The sequence below is a fragment of the Trachinotus anak genome, unplaced genomic scaffold (genome assembly GCF_046630095.1).
Source record: "Trachinotus anak isolate AG129_WGS33_773 ecotype Australia unplaced genomic scaffold, CSIRO_AGI_Tana_v1 ptg000033l, whole genome shotgun sequence".
Lineage (NCBI taxonomy): Eukaryota > Metazoa > Chordata > Actinopteri > Carangiformes > Carangidae > Trachinotus > Trachinotus anak.
The window spans coordinates 3876979-3899000 of NW_027273884.1; the positions used below are offsets into that span (position 1 = coordinate 3876979).

Sequence of the window (22022 nt, forward strand, 5' to 3'; positions counted from 1 at the left end):
GGTACCATGAATGTCACTGTCATTACTTTTCCCTTGTCTGTAAAGTCTAACGTGAACATACAGGCAATTTCCTTATGAAAGGGGATGACATGGCAGCATCGGCAACATTTGCAACACATTAAAACAGAACTGTAAACAGAGTTGTGCGCTATTTGTATTATGCGTTTTGTCTTGTTTAGTTTCAGTTAGTTGCATCAGATGGCAACATGTTTAATAATGTCCCTGGCCCCTCATAAATACAGTAAATAAATAAGTCATAAATTGTGTTATCTATTTGTTATTTTTACTTGTAATTTTGTTAAGATAGTGCTATACATTATTTTTACCATTATTATGATTATGATGGTTGTAAGTCACTGAAAATAGAACCGGCAGCTGGAATAGAATGCTGATGTCCTCTGACATCATAAGAGGCTCATTAGCATTTAACCAGCGGCAGGACAGAGTTCCACAGTAATTTGCAAATCAATCTGTGGACAGGTAAGACCTCCCTGCAGCTGTTGCTTCTCTCTTCTGTTTCTTTTCAACAAAACTGTGTCATGCTGTGGAAGCAGAGAATTCACTTTTATGTGTCACTTTTTTCATTAGTTACAATCCAATTAGCATTATATTAAGATTTGCATCTCTGGCTGTAATCAAGAGATGGCCATTTTTTCTCTTCTACAACACAGTTTTAGGTAGGAAACTTTCTTTGTGCGCAAAATGGTGTAGAATTACTTGTACTAGAAGAAATTTAACATTGGTTTAAAGGTGAAATTGTTGCATTTTGACTCTGCAGTTTCTTTAACCAATAATATGAAAGTAAAAGATAATTTAATAAGTATTTTGTTTTATATGACTGAATTGTTTTTTTTATTCCTGTGTGAAGTTTGTTAATCACAAAGTTTTCATGTTACAGAAAAAGCTTCTTTTGAGCTATTTGTGGTTAATTGTCATTAACCAAAGTTGGGTAACATTTGTTGTATTAACTGCACTAGTTGCTATAATGCTATGTTATTACTATAGATATGTAACATTTCAGTTACAGTAACATTTCTGTTGCTAGCCCACTGTGTAATAAAGAAATGCTGCTAGGAAAGTTTTTGCTCAGTGAGCTGCTTAAGAAACAAAAAAGAGTGAAATGAGTGAAATTTTTCATTTCAGGCGACACTGTTCAGCTGAAGTTACAGTAATGAACAGAGCAGCAGAAGGTGCCGGAAGAGGAGAGGCAAAGATTTCGGAGACAAAGGAAGGAAAAAGATAAGTCCAGAGCAGAAACAGTCACAGTGAGGTAAGACAAAACCTAAAACCTTCCACACGGCCAGACACCAGGAGCCAAAATAAATCAATGTCACACAATAAACAAGATAGAGAGCACTCAGAAAGACCACATAACTGAGGGAGATGGTTTAACATTTCAAATCTGACCAAACTGAGATAGAGAGAAGCCAAAAGTTAAAAAGACGACTGCAACCACCTAGAAATAACTAAAGAGCCACTTGATAATTGTGGGTAATTTGCCTGCCTTTACAGCCATTTCTTCAGCTTCAACTCCAGAGCTGAACATTGACTTACCACAATAGAGACAGAAGACCACACTAGATATTGTTGGCTTTAAAGTTATTTCGGTTCAGTTCACAAAACAAATAAGGTGCATGCAAGATAACTGTAGTTGTTTATAAAGTCGTACTTTAAGACAGAACTAGCAGAAAATGTGAACTAAATTTGATAATGACATTACTACTGAGTGAAGTCCTAGCCCATTTGGAGAATTTACATGGATGTCTCATGTTGGCATTTCAGTTCTTTTCCAATGCTGGTTTGAGAGCTGCAAAATAAACCAAAGACATTAGACCATCAGTCCTGGCTGGTTTCTTTTCAACTGGAAGTTACAACCCCCCCTGCAGAACCTTGGGACAACCCAAGAGAGGCACAGCCATGAGTGCTTGGCCTGGTCGCCTCTGTGGGCAGGCACACTGTGCAGCACGGTTTCTCATGGTCTTACACAAGAAATCAAGACCAGTCTGACCAAGACCAAGACTGATGGAAACAGTTTAGATACAGAGCTGAATGGTAAGGTTTTGAGGAGGCTGTTATGTGCCTTGTTCTTGAGTGGTACATGTTTGATACCTTGGACCGGCACCCCATCACTGACCTCTAATTCATGTTCAGGGTCTGATGAAATGTTTAATAACTGTACTTGTGCTCTCTCCCATGAAAATATAGTCTCGTGAAGAATAGACAACAGTCTATGTCTCAGGAACTATACATACCGACACTAAATATTTCATGTGTGGTGTGACGAAGAGCGCTTCATCACCGGACAATGTAAATATGGCACCATGCACTTTGACTGTTAGGGGTATGGGAACATATGCACCTCAATAATTGCACAGACACTTAATCGGAACACATGCACTTTATTGAAGATTGGCACAATACATTTGACAACATTGCATTTTTGCACATGGCATAGCTAGACTTTGCACAATGGGCTGGAATATTTGGGTCCATGTGTTTGTCCTCTTTTAATTGTTATTGGATGGCGGGTGCTGTGTAGGCCACGCAGCTCCACCTGGAAAAGAAGGACATGTGAGTAAATGTGCAGCTATGTGTTACAGAACAAGACCATGAGCTTAGACTGAGCCAAGATAATGTAATGGTTGATGTAATGTGTATGTGCAATAAGTCTGTGAAGGTGCAACGAGGAAGCATAAATGGGTTAACTACTTACCAGTCTTTTGTCTGCAGGGTGTTCGGGCAAAAGGCTTCCCCTGACAACGGTCCCCATGTTTTATAGTTCCGGGCTAAACCAGGTGTAAATTGGTGTGGGGTGATTCAGAAACATGTATTTTATTGTAGTAGATGTAATGTGGGTTTGGGTTTTGTTTGTTAGTGAGGAAGTGAATATGTCTGTGTGTGGGGGTATGAGAATATGTATGTATGTGGGGCTGTGAGAAAAGGGGGAAAAAAAGGTGTTAATCTGTGAACAAGCACTGGACCCCTGTGAGTGGAGTCTCCCGTGGTAATTGGCCAGTGCACAGTATAAAAGGGCGCCATTTTAACAACTTGTGTGTTGCTGGTCTGATGCTGGGATGCTTGCTCCAGAAAAAGGATAAATAAAAGGCCTCATCGGTTACACCTGCAAAACCTGCCTGTGAGTCATTCATTTGCTGTACCGTCCAACCGTAATTGTGGTCCATCTTACAAGTGGTGTCAGAAGCTGGGCCCCACGTTACAGCAATGATGACAAGGCATGGGAAGAAAAATGACCAAGAACAACCAGATGAGGGGCCAAGCGGAGCATGTGCTCCAGACACCATGACAGATGCTAAACAAGAAGATAAGCTGGATGAACTAGCAGGTCTGGTGAAATCACTTATGCGAGCACAAACAGAGAGAGACCAGCAAAGAGACAAAGAGTCCTCTCGTCAAGAGCAGCGATGGAGACGCATGCAGCATCAAGTCTCTCAAATGCAGCTGCAGGTAAACATGATGAGAGAAGAACAAAGAACAGAGCCTGACACTATGGACGAAAGCCATCACCCACAAAGGGGTGATGATGATGATGGTGGTGGGGAGGACAATGTCGATTCTGATGACTTAGATGAGATGAGGAGTCAGACCAGTTGGAATTTTAGACAACAGAGGAAACCCCTTGCCCACAGGGAACCCAAACTACTGCCATTATCTCCAGATGATGACATTGAACATTTCCTAACAACGTTCGAGAGAATGGCCCAGGTTTGTCACTGGCCTAAAGATGGATGGGCTGTGCGTCTGGTACCTTTACTCACTGGCAAAGCACGCAGTGCTTATGTTTTGATGGACATGAAAGACTCAGAACAGTATGAAAAAGTCAAAGCAGCAATTCTGGTGAAATATGAAATTACAGCTGATACCTACCGCAGAAGATTCCGGTCCCTCAAGATTGAGCATGGTGAAACTCCGCGAGAGCTGTATGTGCGTCTGAAGGACCTATTCTGTAAATGGGTTAAGCCAGAAAAATCAACAGTGAAAGAACTGTCAGAGACTATTATTTTAGAACAGTTCCTGAGGATGGTCCATCCAGAGCTGGAGATCTGGATTCGAGAGCACGACCCCAAGACAGCCGAGGAAGCAGCGCACCTAGCAGAAGTCTTCACATCAGCCAGAAAAGGAAGTCGAACTGCCTCCTTCGGCTGGGAGAACCACCAAGCCCAGTCAAGTAAGTCCACTGGGGGTGAACAGGGGTCTGGTCACCTACGAGGTAGAGGGTTTTTAAGTGATAGACAGTTTACTCCCCAGGCCACAAGCCATGCTAAAAAGCCTCCCCCTCGAGCCTCTAAACAACATGTCAGGTGTTACCATTGTAACGCTTTAGGTCACACAAAACCATTTTGCCCAGCCTTAGGCCACAGCAAACCATCTCTCCTGTGTTCTGCTCCAAGGCCAACCACAGTAGGTGCGGTTAGGGAGGCAGGCCGTACAGCCCCAGTTCTGGTCAATGGACAGCGTGAGATAGCATTACTTGACTCTGCATGTTATCAGACAGTAGTTTTGTCCAGTCTGGTCCCCAGAGAACAATGGGGGGAGGACAAATCACAGCTAAGCTGTATTCATGGGGATGAGCATGTTTATCCTACAGCTGAGGTGTATCTGACTGTGGGAGGGCAGACATTTCTGTTGCCTGTGGCATTAGCTCCAACATTACCATATGCGGTAATTCTAGGCAATGATATACCCACACTCTACGACCTTATGACCCAGCCAATATGCAAACCTGACAGGAGCAGTGATGAGGGTCAGAGTTCAGTAGCCGATTTTAGTGAGCCACTGAGTGATGCAGCCACATTACCCGTAAAACCATGTAATGTAACCACCAGGGCACAAAGTGCAGAAGGAGTCTTCAAAGAGTTGCCTTTCTTTGGGGTAGACTGGGAGGCAGGGCCAGTTAAACCTCACAAGTCAAAAGCACAGAGAAGGCAGGAGAAGCTAAAGGGTTCTCTTAGACAAGGAGCACAAAGCTCTCCCAAACCACCTGAGTTGCTTGAGTTTGAGTTTCCCCCAGATCTGAGCACACTTCAAAAACAAGATGCTACACTGAAGCAGTGGTTTGATAAGGTGACAGAGGTGGAGGGTGTTCAGACAAATAACCCAAGCTGCTTAGAGGATGCCACCTACATAGTGAAAGAGAGCCTTCTCTATCAGAAAAAGGGGAAAACTGAGGCCTTAGCACTGCCACAACAGTTCAGACAGAGTTATGGAGATGGGTCATTCAATCCCATGGGCAGGTCACATGGCATTCCAGAAAACTCTGAACAGGATTGGAAGCCGTTTTGTTTGGCCAGGGATGTACACTCAAGTCTCTCGGTTCTGTGCTTCCTGTGAAACCTGCCAGCTAACCTCTGCTAAAGGAGTGACTCATGCCCAGTTACAGTCTTTGCCCATCATCGACACGCCTTTTGAAAGGATAGGCATGGACATTGTAGGCCCACTTGAGAAAAGTTCATCAGGCTATCGTTACATACTAGTTATATGTGATTATGCCACACGCTACCCTGAAGCCTTTCCTCTCAGGTCTTTCAAAGCTAGACAGGTAGCGGATTGTCTCTTGCAACTTTTTTCAAGGGTAGGCATACCTAAGGAGGTCTTAACAGATTGTGGGACAAATTTTTTGTCCAAACTGTTGCAGCAAGTCTATCAAGTGTTAGGAGTGAAGGGCATTAAGACCACCCCTTACCACCCCCAGACGGACGGGTTGGTGGAGCGCTACAACCAGACATTGAAAAACATGCTGCGCAAGTTTGTGTCTCATACAGGTTCTGATTGGGACCGTTGGCTGCCATACCTGCTGTTCGCATACAGAGAGGTCCCACAAGCATCAACTGGGTTCTCCCCATTTGAACTGTTGTACGGCCGCCAGGTGAGAGGACCGTTGGACCTGCTGAGAGATTACTGGGAGAGTTCACAGGCAGAAGGAGAAAATGTGGTGGAATATGTGGTAAAAATGAGGGAGAGACTGGAGGAGATGACAGCGCTTGCACATGATCACATGGAGTCAGCTCAACGGAACCAGAAGGTGTGGTATGATCGAAAGGCCAGAGAGAGAGTCTTTCATCCAGGCCAAAAAGTACTGTTGCTGCTGCCAACCAGTGAAAGCAAGTTGCTGACTAAGTGGAACGGACCATATGAAGTCAGCAAACGTGTGGGTAAGGTCACATATGAACTCTTCATGCCAGACAAGCTTAAAAAATACCAGATTTTTCATGTGAATCTGCTGAAGGAGTTCCAGGTGCGTTCGGAGCCGGTGAACCAGCAGCTTTTGGTTCGTGCGGTGCAGGAAGAGGACACTGTTGACAAGTTCTTCCCAGCCACCACCAGGACAGCAGAGGCCCCAGAGATAGACTTATCACATCTGTCTCTCAACCAGCAGGCAGTGGTGAAACCTCTGCTTGACCCAGAGCTCTTCAGAGAGACACCAGGTTTCACCTCACTTGTGCAACACAAGATTCGGCTGAAAGGAGATGCTCCAGTGCGTCAGAAGAGCTACAGGATTCCTGAGCGGTTGATTCCTCTGCTGCAAAAGGAAATTAAGCTGATGCTGGAGCTGGGAATAATAGAGGTCTCCTGCAGTGAGTGGTGCAGTCCCATTGTTTTGGTTCCAAAGAAAGATGGTACTCTCAGATTTTGTATTGATTTCAGATACCTGAATGCAGTGTCCAACTTTGACCCATACCCAATGCCGCGGATTGACGATCTGGTGGAGAGAGTTGGCAGAGCTCGGTACATCACCACACTGGACCTCAGCAAGGGCTACTGGCAGGTAGCATTAGCACCAGAGGCCAAGGAGATGACAGCTTTCAGAACGCCGTTTGGTATGTATCAGTTTAGGGTCATGCCATTTGGTCTCCAGGGGGCACCAGCCACATTTCAAAGACTAATGGACCATGTGCTGAGGGAGTTGTCTGACTGTGCAGCTGCATATTTGGATGATGTGGTCATTTTCAGCCAATCATGGGAGGAGCATATGGCTCACCTGCAACAGGTGCTGCAGAAAATCAAGGCGGCTGGCCTCACCATTAACCCTCATAAATGTGCTGTTGCCCAAAGAGAGGTGGAGTACTTGGGGTATGTCATTGGATTTGGACAGATTAAGCCACAGCTGGGGAAAGTGGAGGCCATCCGATCCTTTCCTGTTCCCACCACCAAGAAGAAGCTGAGGGGATTCTTGGGTCTGGTGGGCTGGTATCGTAAGTTTGTGCCTCGTTTTGCGGATAGAGCTGTTGTGTTGAACAATCTAACCAAAGCCTCTGCTCCAAGCAAGGTGCCATGGACTGATGAGTGTGACAGAGCCTTCAGGGACCTCAAGGAAGCCATCTGCACTCACCCAGTCCTCCACAGTCCTGACTTTGAGAAGCCTTTCATCCTGCAGACAGATGCTTCAGGAGTGGGCCTGGGAGCAGTGTTGCTGCAGGAGGTGGAAGGGGAGAGGAGACCTGTGGTGTTTCTAAGTCGGAAGCTGCTGGACAGAGAGACAAGGTATTCAACAGTGGAAAAGGAGTGTTTGGCAATGAAGTGGGCCATCGACACCCTCCGATACTATCTGTTGGGACGCCATTTCTACCTGGAAACTGACCATCGGGCTCTACAGTGGCTGCACCGCATGAGGGATGCCAACATGCGCATCGCGGGATGGTATCTGGCCCTGCAGCCATATGACTTCACAGTGCACTACAGGTCAGGGAAGTCAAATGTGGTGGCGGACTGTCTGTCCCGAATGGTGGAGGATTGAGGTACTATTCTCTTTGGGGAGAGGGAGGAGGAAATGTGACGAAGAGCGCTTCATCACCGGACAATGTAAATATGGCACCATGCACTTTGACTGTTAGGGGTATGGGAACATATGCACCTCAATAATTGCACAGACACTTAATCGGAACACATGCACTTTATTGAAGATTGGCACAATACATTTGACAACATTGCATTTTTGCACATGGCATAGCTAGACTTTGCACAATGGGCTGGAATATTTGGGTCCATGGGTTTGTCCTCTTTTAATTGTTATTGGATGGCGGGTGCTGTGTAGGCCACGCAGCTCCACCTGGAAAAGAAGGACATGTGAGTAAATGTGCAGCTATGTGTTACAGAACAAGACCATGAGCTTAGACTGAGCCAAGATAATGTAATGGTTGATGTAATGTGTATGTGCAATAAGTCTGTGAAGGTGCAACGAGGAAGCATAAATGGGTTAACTACTTACCAGTCTTTTGTCTGCAGGGTGTTCGGGCAAAAGGCTTCCCCTGACAACGGTCCCCATGTTTTATAGTTCCGGGCTAAACCAGGTGTAAATTGGTGTGGGGTGATTCAGAAACATGTATTTTATTGTAGTAGATGTAATGTGGGTTTGGGTTTTGTTTGTTAGTGAGGAAGTGAATATGTCTGTGTGTGGGGGTATGAGAATATGTATGTATGTGGGGCTGTGAGAAAAGGGGGAAAAAAAGGTGTTAATCTGTGAACAAGCACTGGACCCCTGTGAGTGGAGTCTCCCGTGGTAATTGGCCAGTGCACAGTATAAAAGGGCGCCATTTTAACAACTTGTGTGTTGCTGGTCTGATGCTGGGATGCTTGCTCCAGAAAAAGGATAAATAAAAGGCCTCATCGGTTACACCTGCAAAACCTGCCTGTGAGTCATTCATTTGCTGTACCGTCCAACCGTAATTGTGGTCCATCTTACATGTGGATACTGACAAAGCAAGACTTGCATGTTGGCTGATGAGGTTCTCTACAGTGTTTGGGGTGGTTTCAAAGGTAGATGGTTGTTACTTAGGGGTGGTTGTAATGCTGTTGTGATACCCTTCCACTGTGCTATCTAAGTGTCTGCTATATCTAAGTGACCTCTGCAGGACAGATGGCAAAACTTCCTCTTAGTCCTCCAGCACTTCCTTCTCCACAGTGGACATTTTGGTCATTCAAATTTTCTCCTGCTCGACAAAGTCTGCAATCGCTTTGACAAAGGCATGCCTCACACTCTTTAGTCATTTAACAGTATCCTAGAAGCTGTTTATGGCCTCCTTGAGTCATTCTAGACTTCTGATACATGTCTGTCTGTTGTTCTCCTAACCTGTGAAGGGTCTGAACAAAACCCTGGCACTCCCTCCTACTGACGGTTCACAAGAACCTGTTTGTGAACTCGTCCTACACTCTACCTTCTGCCTCTGCAAACACAGAAGCTACTGTTCTTCTAGTCTGCAGACACTTGAGTCATTGCACCTCTCAACAGACCTTGCCTAATAAACCTCTCTAATGAACATCAAAGGTTCCTGCATCACTGGTGTCCACCACTAGTTTTTTGAGTTGCTGCCACAACATTCACCAATTATCCATCCATCCATCCATTTTCTATACCGTTATCCGAAACTGGGTCATGGGTGGGGGGGCTGGAGCCAATCCCAGCTGACATTGGGCAAGGGCTGGGTACACCCTGGACAGGTCGCCAGTCTATCGCAGGGCTGACACATAGAGACAAGCAACCACACACACACTCACTCACACACCTATGAGAAATTTACAGTCACCAATCAATCTAATGTGCATGTCTTTGGACTGTGGGAGGACGCTGGAGTACCCGGAGGGAACCCATGCAGATATTAAAATTCGGATAGTGGTGTACTTCAGTCTCTTGTGGCGAAAATGAGTGATACAAAAACAAACATAAACAAAAATAAAAAAAATTAAAGAATCTGGCAAAAAAAAAAAAAAAAAAACACTTCCTTCAGTGCTCTCTCAGATGCGCTGGGATGCATCCGCAGTGATGTTTACTGGAGGCATAGGGGGTTTCGGGCCTTTCAACATCAGACCCCCTCTCCCAGGTGACCCAGCTGGGGGTGATCAAGTAGTGACTTGCCTCCCTGCAGCAACGCACCACAGGCTTGCCCTCTTTACCCAAAGCCACCTGGTGGCTCTCTCTGCAGCTTCAGTGAAGGACCGTATGGCCCCCTTCTTTTTCTTTTTTCTATGTTTGTCACTCATGTGAAAACGGTCAGCCCACTGCAGCCTCAGTGTATAAACAATGATAAAAATACAAACACATAAACAGTAAGCGTGTGGGGAGAGGCAGATGACGGCCACACAGACCCAGAGTGTGTCGCTCTGCTTGCTCCACTGGGCTGATCACCACAACACACAACACAGTCGCGTCTAGCTCTCATTCTTGCTTGCTCTGTCTCTCTCTCTTTCTCTGATGTTTTTTTGTTTTTTTTCCATGGAGCCACAGGCCCAATTTGTGTCGCGGCCCACTGGGAAAAGTCTCAGATCTCCCCATAGCCACTCCATCACTGCTGGGTACAACTGTAGTGTCATCTTTCAAAGCGCAGGGTAGCCCAGTAATAATAAATAATAAATGGAGAGCTTCATTCATTCATTCATTCAAAAAATGACATTAAAGGGGTCGCCAGTGTGACGCCGAGAGCTCCTTACTGAGCGTCTGTATGTGACGCGCTGATAGTGAGAACGTGCCGGGTTGTGTTTCCTGTTTTTGGTTGTGTTTGCTGCATTTGCAGTGTGTTTCTGTATGTCGTCTCACTTTTGTCAAATTGATGAAGATGTTTTCTCAGTTTGTTTGTGTTTTCGAGGCCCATTAAAATATACAGCCTGTGTGACATGACCATGCACAGTTTAATATTTTCTCTTCAAAGCCAAATTGCGTACTCTTCACCTCGTCAGCACCTCCACCACAGCGTGCTTATCAACACTGCAGAGCCCTGAATCACCCAGGTGTGACCAACTGCGACCGTGACAGACTGCTGGGCCAGGGGAGAGATGTGGCACACAATGACCCCTGAGTGGATAATCATTGGTGTGTGAACACCAGTGGAGCCGCACCAGCTGTGACTGCGGTCCCTGAAGAGAGCGAGGGGCCGTCTCTTTCAGGGATGTGACCTCAGCATGGTCAGTACCACTCCCTGGTTTTTCAAGCTCTGCAGAACGCACACTGACAAATCTTTAAAGATATAGTACAAACACACACATACACACACACACACACACACAGACTACACACAGTCACACACAGGCTTTTATTGCTGTATTTCAGAGAACACTCACTGACTTCAATATGATAGTAAACTGTATGTTTGACCAAAACCCTCTGTACCTACTTCTGTGGGCAGGTCTGTTAGCAGGCTACTCTAGCAGCAACTCAAGCAGTCCCAGTGTTTATTTATTTTATTTATTTATTTATCAAGATTTCCTGTGTGGTATTTCCGCTGTATATTCTGGCATAGTATATTCTGAAATCTCATGCTCATCACTATTCCTACTGTATTATTTGTCACAAACTCTTGTTGCAATGTACATTCATTTCATTCGGTGGTGCAGTGGTTAGCACTGACGCCTCACAGCAAGAAGGTTCTGGGTTTGAACGCGGGCCGGGGGCCTTTCTGAGTGGAGTTTGAATGTTCCCCCTGTGTCTGTGTGGGTTTCCTCCAGGTACTCTGATGGATGGATAGAGATGGGTGATAAATTAGACATTACTAATTAACTTGAGGTTATAATATGTGACTCTAACACATTTAAATCTCTAAAAATGACTAGACCTATGTAAAATATCTTTTGAGTTATGTATTTACATTATGCTAAATGTTTCCTGGAATTCTCAAACATAGACAAATAAAACAAATATAAACGGTAATGGTACATGTCAATGACGTCATAGCTCCTACATGCATGCATTGTGGTGCATGCAGATGCTCAAAATTGACTTGTATCCAGTTTTAAGCCACATTTTTAGGGCATTTTTCACATTTCTTACACCTTGGTCGTTTTTGACTATTTAACAGGATGAAGGATTTTAGTCATCGGATATGAAACAGCTTTATTCAGTGTTTTCACTGGTTATAATGACTGGGTGTGTGTGTTTTGGAGAGGAGGAGACCTCTGTAGATAATCTGGCTCCTGGTAAAAACCTCTTGAACCCCTGACACTGAAGGAATCCGAGAGAAGTTGACGGTAATGGTGGTGAAGACAACAACTCCCATGATTCCATGCTACTTCACAACATCACCCAACACTGTATTTTGTTGTTGTTTAGATTGAGAGACCCCTCGCTGCAGAAGTTACATATGTGTTTTTGGGCCATTTCAGTTCTGTGGAAAAAGCTAAGAACAAAACAGTGACATATTATGACCTTTTAAATTTGATTTAGCAATCTACCACCTATTTTCACATTTAACAGACAAAAAGCAACATTCAGAGCCTCGGGTTTGATCACCTGGTAAGTACGTCCAGTATTCACTTCCTTTTTTGCTACAGCTCCTGGTTTCCAACAAAGTTTTCTGAAACAATTATTTGCCTCTGGTGCAGCTAACTGCTCCACATATGTTCACTGACTCGTCACTAACGCTCTCTGTGTGTTGTTTGGTGTTTGGGAGCCAACGTACAGTCAGTTAATCTGAAACTTCACTGGAAACAGCTTCCTGCCTGTGCTGGAGACAACAGCCGGGAGCGATCATGATGAGTCAAAATGAAGAGCTAAAAGTGGCTAAAATGCTCCAGAGACATGGGGGACAGCAGTGTGTGTGCGAGAGAGATTGTGAAGGTCGTTGTCATTTACTCTTTTCATCTTTTTTGTAGTATTTATTATCTCAATAGCTCTTTATTTGCCTCCTACCCCTTCTGACTGTTGCTGTGAAGTTGCCCTTAGTAATGTCTTACTTTATGTTTGGCGCAGTTGACCTCAACACACATCAAGATGGTGAGATAAAACAATCCAAGACCTCATTATAAACATACTGTAAGTCCACATTTAAACATCTAGTGGGATACACTCTACAAGAAACTGTTATACAGAGATGTTTAAAAAAGTGACGCGGTCAGATGAATCATCCCTCACCATATTTTCTGTGTGGTTTATGAGGAGAGAGTGGTGCAGGCCTGCACCCGATCCTCACAGAGAAGGTGTTTGATGGCTCTCTTCCGCTGTGGGGGCATTTCACTGCATAGGTTGTGTCAGAGGGAAGGGACAGTGCAAGAAAGTTATTCTCAATGGTCATTTTATTCCAATGATGAAACATGTATGTCCTGATAGGACTGGTCTCATCTACAGTAACAAAGCATCTATCCACAGAGAAATCCAGCTGAATACCTGTGGAAGATTTCTTACTTTTTTCAGTATGTTTCTCACGTATTTCTATTTGATGTTATTACTTAGATTTGACTCTTTTATGTCTAATTACTGGGCTTGAGTTATAAGAGTTAGCCATATATTCATTGGTATTATAGATTTTTACCTGCAGGCTGTCTGCAGAAAACCACCCCATCTCTGGATTAGTGAAAGGTTTATTTGAATACAGAAGTGCTAATCCCCTCCAGTTACTTACTGTAAACTGAAGTGCTAGTATGCATATGAACTGAACCACCAGAGAGCTAGAGATGATTTTGGCTACATCTATTTAATTTTAAATCAGTGTTTAAAGTTGAGACAATCTCCCTCCAGGTGAGCATTTCAGCTCTGTATCAGAAAATAATCTCTGCCCATACTAACACACCTGAAAATGCTTATCACACGACCATTCACAAACACTGGGCACGCCCAAGCCGGTGTGAACAAGAAGAAGATTGTCTACTAAAAGCGGGCGTCTCTTCTAAGTAGCAAAGGTTTGTCCAAATAGTTCTCTAAATCTAGTGACAAATGCCCTGGGTTGGCAACACTGCTGTAACACCATCCAAACAGAAACTGTTTGCGCCAATTACATTTGAAAGAGCAATGCCCAATTGGGAAACTCCAACTCAGTCATGTGGTATTTGGCTGACCAATGGTGGAACTATGATCACTCAGTCAGTCAGTCAGACAGTTGTGATTATAGGGCTGGCTCCAGTGTAAATACATACGTAATAGCCTACCACTACACTTTATCAAAGGTCAAAGGTACTTTATTTTATCATCAGGAACTTCATTTGTATTAAAAAACGTCACATACATAAAAGTGCATCACAACACAACACGTTGACACTACTTACGAGTGTGGTTTAAAAAGGTTAAGATGTCCCTAAAAAAAAGAAAAGAAAAAAATTCCATGGCCCTCACAATTTCAACTGATTCCAACAGGTATTGTCTGTATCAACAGGCTATAAGAAAAGTCGTGAAAACTTAACTCTGCCTCTAAGACAGGCAAAAGGAGAAAAAACTTCACCATTGAACAAAATTTTACTGTGAAATTCAGCAAATAAAACCAAGGAAGTAGCAGCTGTGGGTTGCTGTCTTTTGTTAAAAATGATTGCTTGAAACACCAAACTCAGATTCAGAGTCAGTGTGTGTTGCGCCTTTGTTATTGGTAGACACCAGTGTAGAGAGCTGAATTTACAGCTCATCTTCCTGTAAGACACATCTCAGACAGTCTTTCATGCCAAGTTTGGCTGCGGCTGCACTGCTGTGGATCACAGCTCCCGCGCTGAAGTCGCAGCAGAAAGGAACAGGATCGAAGCAGGAGCTCCTGGGAGAGACTCCTGAGAACAGTGTTGACTAAGTGAAAATGCTGTAGCACTTGCACTGATGTTTTAAATGCATGTCACACTTTTGGCAAAATGACATGGCGGTCAGTGCCTTTAGCTGCAGAGCACACACCTCTTTTAGCAGTTTAAGAAAAGCAAATCTCAGTGCAGCTTGCTAGTTGCTAAATGCCAAAGGTTGCGAAAAGTGACACAGCTTTACAAGGAGAAGAAAGGATTCTGCTGAATGTATTTTACTTCATCTATAATTATTATTAATCATCTTTTCTACATTTGTAAAACAGAATGTATCACACAATGGTGGTTTGAGGACGACCCTCCCTCCTTCTTTGCAGTCAGGATGTCAGAAATTTGCTCAGTGCTACTGATAGAGCTCAACCCCAAAATAAAGGAAAGTTAAAGATGTAGTCATTTGCAGGGTCCATGATTTTATAGTAAAGTGACAAAATTGAACTGAACTCAACAGACTGAAAATGAAAGCTGCTTTTTCTTGAAGGTAGAAATATGGAGATTTGTGTGACTTGAGATTGTATTTCAAATGCCCACATTTTTATCCAAGACTCAAATCAAACAGACTGGAGGGTGTACTGGCACATTACAAATTTCCTAGTTGCAGGTATAGCTTCATCATATATGCCAACTGAATATTGCTGCAAAAGCTGCAATAATCCATATTTTTATATTCACAGAAAGATCAAATTGATATTTATTATACAAAAGAGCTCATTTGTAGAGAACATAAGGGAGCACTTAGCAGCTAAAGAGCCAGATTTCCCTCAGGAGTTTGTCAGCCACCCAAAAGGGAGCAAAGAGGAGTGTGATTATTGGACTTACACTCAGCAGGTAGACAGAATTGATACTTGAAATGAATACTAAACAGGTAATTGTAACAGCATTATAAGGTATGTCAGTGTTACAGCTTTACTGGCTGCTCTCAAGTGGCCAAACAAAACAAAACAAAGCAATGTATGCAGCTTTACAATCGAATAAAATGTAAAGTTAAGTGCTACAGCAGCCTACATAATACAAGAATAGAAATCCCTGATTAGCAGATGCTCCATACCGTAGACAATTTACAGATGTTCCCTAAACACCTCACATGCAGGCGATGGGTAGATACTAGCTAAAGCTCACATCATCAGAGCCCCATTTAGGGAGGTTTTGGCGCAAAGCAGTGCACTGTTCATCTTTATGGGAGGTTTAAGGGGGGTTATAGTGCCATCAAAGCCCCAAGCATTTGCTCCTGGTTTGTCTCTCCTGAAGGTGCACCTCTGCTCTGATTGTTGATTTTCTCACTGACAAGAGACTTAAACCTAGAGTTGTTACAATGCACTCAAAGCCCTGAGCTTTACAAGCAGCAGTGAGTATTCACCATAAAAAAGAACAAGTTGAGAAAACAAAAAATTTCAAGCCATCAAAGTTGAGTAAATATTTGAATTAGGATACTTAATTTATTAAGTTTATCACAGTCACGGCTGTGTTTCTAGTATTTTTCTTTCCCCTTTGCCTCCTGTGCTCCCCTGTCCCCCCTCCCCTCTCTGTATGTGTGTGTGTGTGTGTGTGTGTGTGTGTGTCTCAGCTTGCATACCTGCAATCTACCCATCAACTCAGCAGTATATCAACCCTGGGTCTTTAATCCACTCATTACCACATTGTTGTTACAGCAGTGTGTTGGATGATGCTCTCAGGCCACTTTGTGTGTGCATCTTCTACGCCCCTAAAATAAATCTCACCTCCCTGTACTACAGGATCACTACACGCCTGCCTGTTTTCCTGTTCATCTGTCTGCCTGCTGATCAGTCATCCAGCCACGCTCACAAGTCTACCTTCATCCTTACTCTGCCCTGCTTCGCCAGCCACCAGTGTCCCTCAGCCCGCCACCTTCTCCTGCCCTAATCCTCACCTCCATCCTCCTTCACTCCCTGAGAGCAGACAATAAACCTCATTCACTCTAACTTTGACTCCATGTCCTCTGTTTGGATTCCCCCACTGATCGTAGAAAAGTTTCGGTTTTGAGTTTATGTTTTTCACACAAAGATATTTTACTTTTGTGAATTTACTGTAAATGAAAGTCACTCCAGTCCATATGATGGACCCACCCCGAATTATCAGTTTATACATGTTCATTATCATTATTATTATTATTACTATTAAGTCATGGCTCATTTCAAAGGTTATGTGGCAAGTTTCCATCCATCGGTCAATTACAATCACATGATCAAATGTTAGCCTGCCTTTATCAACAGTTTCATCCTGGTCAGAACGTGATGCAGCATCAGACAAACATGTTTCTGAGTAAATACATCACAATTAAAGAAACTGTCAAAAGAGTGAATGATGAATGAAAGGATGTTTTCTGACTTTTCATCTTCACTAATTCACGATTTACTGGCAGCTACAGGCAACATTTAAGGTGGAATGTTTTCTTGCATTGCACTCAATGTATGATTGACATTTGGATATAAATCAATACACCTTAAATGTCAATACGACCACTCTGACCATTTCATTTGTATTATTTTTTTTTTAGCTCACTTGAAACCTATATAAATTTCAACTGGATATTTTATCTCATCACTTGGAGAAAGAAAGTAGCGGCGAGGAGTTCTGGTGTGCTCCAGCAGCACTACACCTATGCTTATGACACCTGTTAATATACAGCTAGAAGTCACAAAAAGTTCAGGGACAATGTTCCTCAGTTTCACCCACATGATTCAAATGAAGGGTGCAGGAGGTGTCTGAAGAACTCCTGTCTCCTACAGACCTCTGTATTTTCATCCTGGCTTGCACTATTTTACCTCTGATCCGAGAGAAAATCACATGACACCCTGGGGACACACATAAAAAGACAAGTGAATATAAAGGCTGTTTTATATATATACATGCATGATGGCTGAAGCTCTTGGCGATCACGACGATCACCACCACCCACTCCCAGCCACAAACCACGTTCAGTGGCAGAGAAAAAATTAGAAATAGCACATTTAATTATCAGTTTCAGAACTAATCATGACTTGTTGACAAAATGTCTGATGGATTGTTTACTTACATTGATTTCAGTTATTTAGAAACATTGTCAGCTTATTTGCATATTTCAGCATGCACTCACTTACATGATGGAGGCTGTTATGTCTTTTGGTGGTGTCAGGTGGTCTTCTCATACATACATACATACAATACACATAATAATAATGATAATAATAATAATAATAATAAAATATAGTAATATGTCTCTGGCTCACTCTTTTCTACATCTCACCTGCGTGTGTGTGTGTAACCCAACTGCCTGTCATCTGCCTCAGCCGGGCCTCACATTTCCACCATTTCCCTTAATTCCACAATAATAAATACACTTCCTCTTGGTCCCTAATTCATGATTCATGATCATTGTTGAGGCTGCAATATGTGGTGCTGTTGTGGGACTGTACTTCATTATCCAAACCCTCACTGATTTGAATGAGGTGGGCACAATCACAGAAACACCTGTCAACATAACACAACGCAAAAGCACCATAGTCTACATCCTCACAAATCATCATAGAGCTGAACCAAAACAACACATGCTGTTTGTCTGTTTGCACACAGCTTTGTTAAAATGATTGGGGGAAAAAAGCCTTTATTATTGTGACAAATGAACAAACAAACAAACCTCATAGTTTTTTTATTCAGAGATTCTACATGGGGAAGACATATTGATTTTATTTTGAAGTACAGGATAATATAACAACTTTCTCTAATATTCTTCTAAAGACAAATGGGAAGTTGCACATAAATTAAGTTTACAACTCAGTAATCTAGTTTCTAGTTTTCTCAAGACTCAGTAAATGTTGTTTCCAGAAGCCTAAGCGCTGAACTCCGTGTGCACGCCACGTTGGCTGCTTCAGTTTAGTCGCTCAGACATTCAGTGTCAGGCTGTCTGAGCCAAAAGAGGATAGAAAAGCATTTGCTGAGCGTTTCTCTCGCAGCAGATCCAAGAGGCGAGTTAAGATTCACATTTCCAAATGCCAAGACGTGATTATTTTTATTGCAAATGTCAGGAGGAAAGAAAGTAAGCTGCAATTTTTGTACAGTTTGATGCATTAGGGTTTCAAAATAGTTTCCCCCACCTTGTTAAATATTTAATGTCCATATAAATATGAATGTGTATGCTAAGGGTTGATCTTTTCAAGTTTGAATTACAGTACATATATAGCTGCCCTGTTTCACAACAGAGAATGGGCATTTGATTTTAATTAAGTCCATAATGGTCATTGATATAAACTTTCATTCACTTTAGTACAAAAATGTAGCAAATGAAAATCTACAGATGTTTAATTATTTGTGATTTTCTCTATGAGAACATACAGAATGTGACTTCTGCCTGATTAGAGACGAAAAGTAGTTCATTAAGAACTGAGCCAACTTCTGAAATAACAGACTTGTTTACTTTTTTCTTTTCACCCTTAACTGCATTATTATAAAACTAGATTTTCTCTGTGTTGTAACTGTTTCTACACAATCACTACATTCATTCAGGGCTTTAATACCCAGTGTGGACTGAATATTGATGAGCCAAATGATTATTCTCCTTTTTGTAGTGAGAATTTTGGCTCAGTGCTACATTTCATAATTGTTGTTGCTTGTCACTGTAGATCTGGCAGAAAATAATAACCACAAACACCATGTAGAGGAAGTGCGGTGATTTATATATTCTGCCGAAACAAAAACTCACATTTGAAAGAGCATTGCACTTTTTCGCTTATTCCTTCCTGCAGCAGCATGTCATCCTCTCTCTCACTCCTCAACTTCCCTATCTCTCTCTCTCTATGATTATAATCAATCAAAAAAAATTTAAAGTATTGTACCAACTTCACACATAAATGTCAATTTACTTGTCCCGTAGTGAGCAAGTTAGCATGTGAACACAGCAGTATATATTGTATTTATACATTGTATTCTGTTGCTCTGGAGGAGAAAATAATCCCTGATGATCTCAAACAGATGTAATAAATGTCTCAAATGTCAGTTAAAAAGTCAGCGTTTCAAACAAATTTATGATGATAACCTTAGCATAGCGTCAGCATTAGTTAGCTAACTACAACAAGACTAGGTAAACCTAGTACATGGCTGAACCGTGTATGGCAGCAGGAAAGCAGATCTGCGCTTCCAATTCGCTGAGCCTCGACTTCATCACAGCAAATAAACTGCATTAGCTGTATGTACCCTTATTGCTAAAGGAGGTAGAGGAATAACGAAACATAAGACACACCGAACAAGAGGGAATAGGAGAGTCGATGGGAGGGATGGAGGCTATTGCTAATGGCTAAGCCAAAGAAACTAGTAGATCTGAATAGCATCTAAACAAGAGAAACACCAGCAACAGAAAATGAGACAATGCACTTACTGCAGCACCTCAGCACCGCAATAAAATAAAGGGTTTCTAACCACTGAAACGCTAGAGGGCTTTTAATCTGAAACAGTTAGCGGAAGTGTTGAGTTTATATTAACACATAACTTTAACAGGGGCGAATCAAAACGAGGTGTCATACTATAATAGTACCTTGACCAATTTTTTTCATGTCAAAATCAAGCAACAAATGTGCTAAATTGGCACGGCAGGCTGTAAACACCCCCCTCATAGAAACAGTTTGTGTCAATTCATTTTGAAAGAGCAACCGCAAACCAAGCAAACCAATGTGGAAACTCTAACTCAGTGATGTGGCATTCAGCTGACCAATGGTGGAAATATGATCAACTCTATCATACACTCAAAATGCTGGCGACAGTTTTCATTTCAGCCAACAAAACTGACAGTTGCCACCTAGACATGATCAGATGTTTTTGTCAACATCTGTTTGAAATGAAGGACTCATTGTTTACAGAATTATTGAGAATTTCAAGCAATATCATATTTTTCTATTAATTAGTAGTATTATACTAATATTGTCAGGGGTCTTATCAAAAATGGCTTGTTATCACATGCTTGCCTTCCCAGCAGCTCTCTCACATTGTAAGTGCTCCTGCCTCTTGTTTAAAGCCAACTGTAAGCAGCAGTTTGCTCAGGTAACTATCCCCTGAGTATTTACTGTGATACTCTTCCACCTTATGTGTGTGTTTTTCTGTCTCCTCCATCCGTCGAGCATTGGAGATGATTCGGCACCAGGATCAACATTTATTTTGGCTCCCACGTCTTTTCTTTCCCATTTGTGCATTCCAAGCATATCCCTTCCTCTTAAAAAGAGCACATAGAGGAGGAAGTGAGGGAGAGCGATTGTGCCCTGTAGGAGGGAGGAGGGTTGACTGATAATCCATCCCTGCTACACAGTTGGTTGTCAGCGTAAAAATGGCCTCGGCCTCACATCCATTCAATCTAAACTACAGCCGAGCAGACAGGAGCCCGCTCCAACTCTTAATGCCGTGCAGTTGCACATGTCTGGTTTCAACGGAAGCCAAGTGACAGATGTCGACAGAGAGTGTGATGCATGTTTCCCATCGCCTCCACTGGGTGATATTGAACCTATATTATATTCCCCATTCTCTGCTTTGACGTAAATATAACTTTGATTATCCAGCATTACCCATAATGTAGCAGGTACCCGCTTTGTGAAAGTTTTGTGAAACTGAATTAGAGGAGAAAAAAGAGGAGACAACAATGAGGGGGGGAGGGTGGGGGGGTTGCATATGGCTCATTAGAAGTATGTGAGGGTCTCAGAGCTGAGGAAATACAATGTATAGGTGTGCATGGGGAAACAGTTTACAGTATGTTTGCGTAGATGTGTGATCTCTGTCCCTGTGTTGCTGTGGAAGCATCTATTCCCGTCTGCTTATCATTTTCTTCTAAATGCATAAAATGTACTTTTGCGTCAGCCTCTGCTGATGTTTTCCTCAACGTAGATGCCTTTTTGACAGCCGCCACAGTTCTCAACGGAAGGAACATCAGGTCATGACACCCACTTTGGATTACCCATGGTGACTAGTGCCTTGTCTGTCTGTCACTTCCCAGGGCTTGCCAGATCAGACTTTCCGACATCGCCGGCATCTAGAATGAGGGATCTTGATTCTAGGGAGAAATGGTGTAGGGGGGGGTTGCCATAGTAACAGTTCATTCCCCGTCTGTCTGTGCAATCTGATCTTGTTTATCGAGTTCTTCTTCTCGTCTGAGCAGCTGCATGGAAACAGCCCCTGATGCCTCACAGCCAAAAGAACAGCATCAGATCTAAAGAGAAACTGATCACTAAAGGAATAAAAATGCAGCTTCTTAAGGATCCCTGATCAGCAGTCTACACTTAGTACCTCACAAAGTGAGAACAGAATTTATCAAAACAGAAAAACCGAACTATCACATTAACATATGAAGCTTATTCAGAGCCTTTACACAGTGCTTAAACAAAGGACCTTCACCTGACCAAAAGTTTAAGGACACTTAAACATTAGACACATATGTGGTTGTTGAACATGTTGAGTGATAAGGTCTGGCTCGCTTTTGGTGTTAATTTGAAAGTGTTGGATGGGTTTTAGGTCAGGGATGAGTGCAGGCCAGACAAGTTCTTTCAAACTGGGACAACCATTTCTCC

The 22022-nt window shown here is 42.8% G+C and overlaps 1 long non-coding RNA gene across 2 annotated transcripts; it reads left to right on the plus strand.

The window, feature by feature from the left end:
* Window positions 1-469: 469 nt before the first annotated feature.
* LOC139614213 (uncharacterized) lies at window positions 470-16418 on the plus strand. 2 transcript variants are annotated; one of them, XR_011686934.1, is made up of 3 exons: window positions 470-677; window positions 1144-1270; window positions 16218-16418. It is a non-coding gene; the product is annotated as an uncharacterized lncRNA (long non-coding RNA). The 2 variants fall into 2 exon arrangements; XR_011686933.1 differs by lacking the exon at window positions 16218-16418 and adding an exon at window positions 1783-2270.
* The last annotated feature ends 5604 nt before the right edge of the window (window positions 16419-22022 follow it).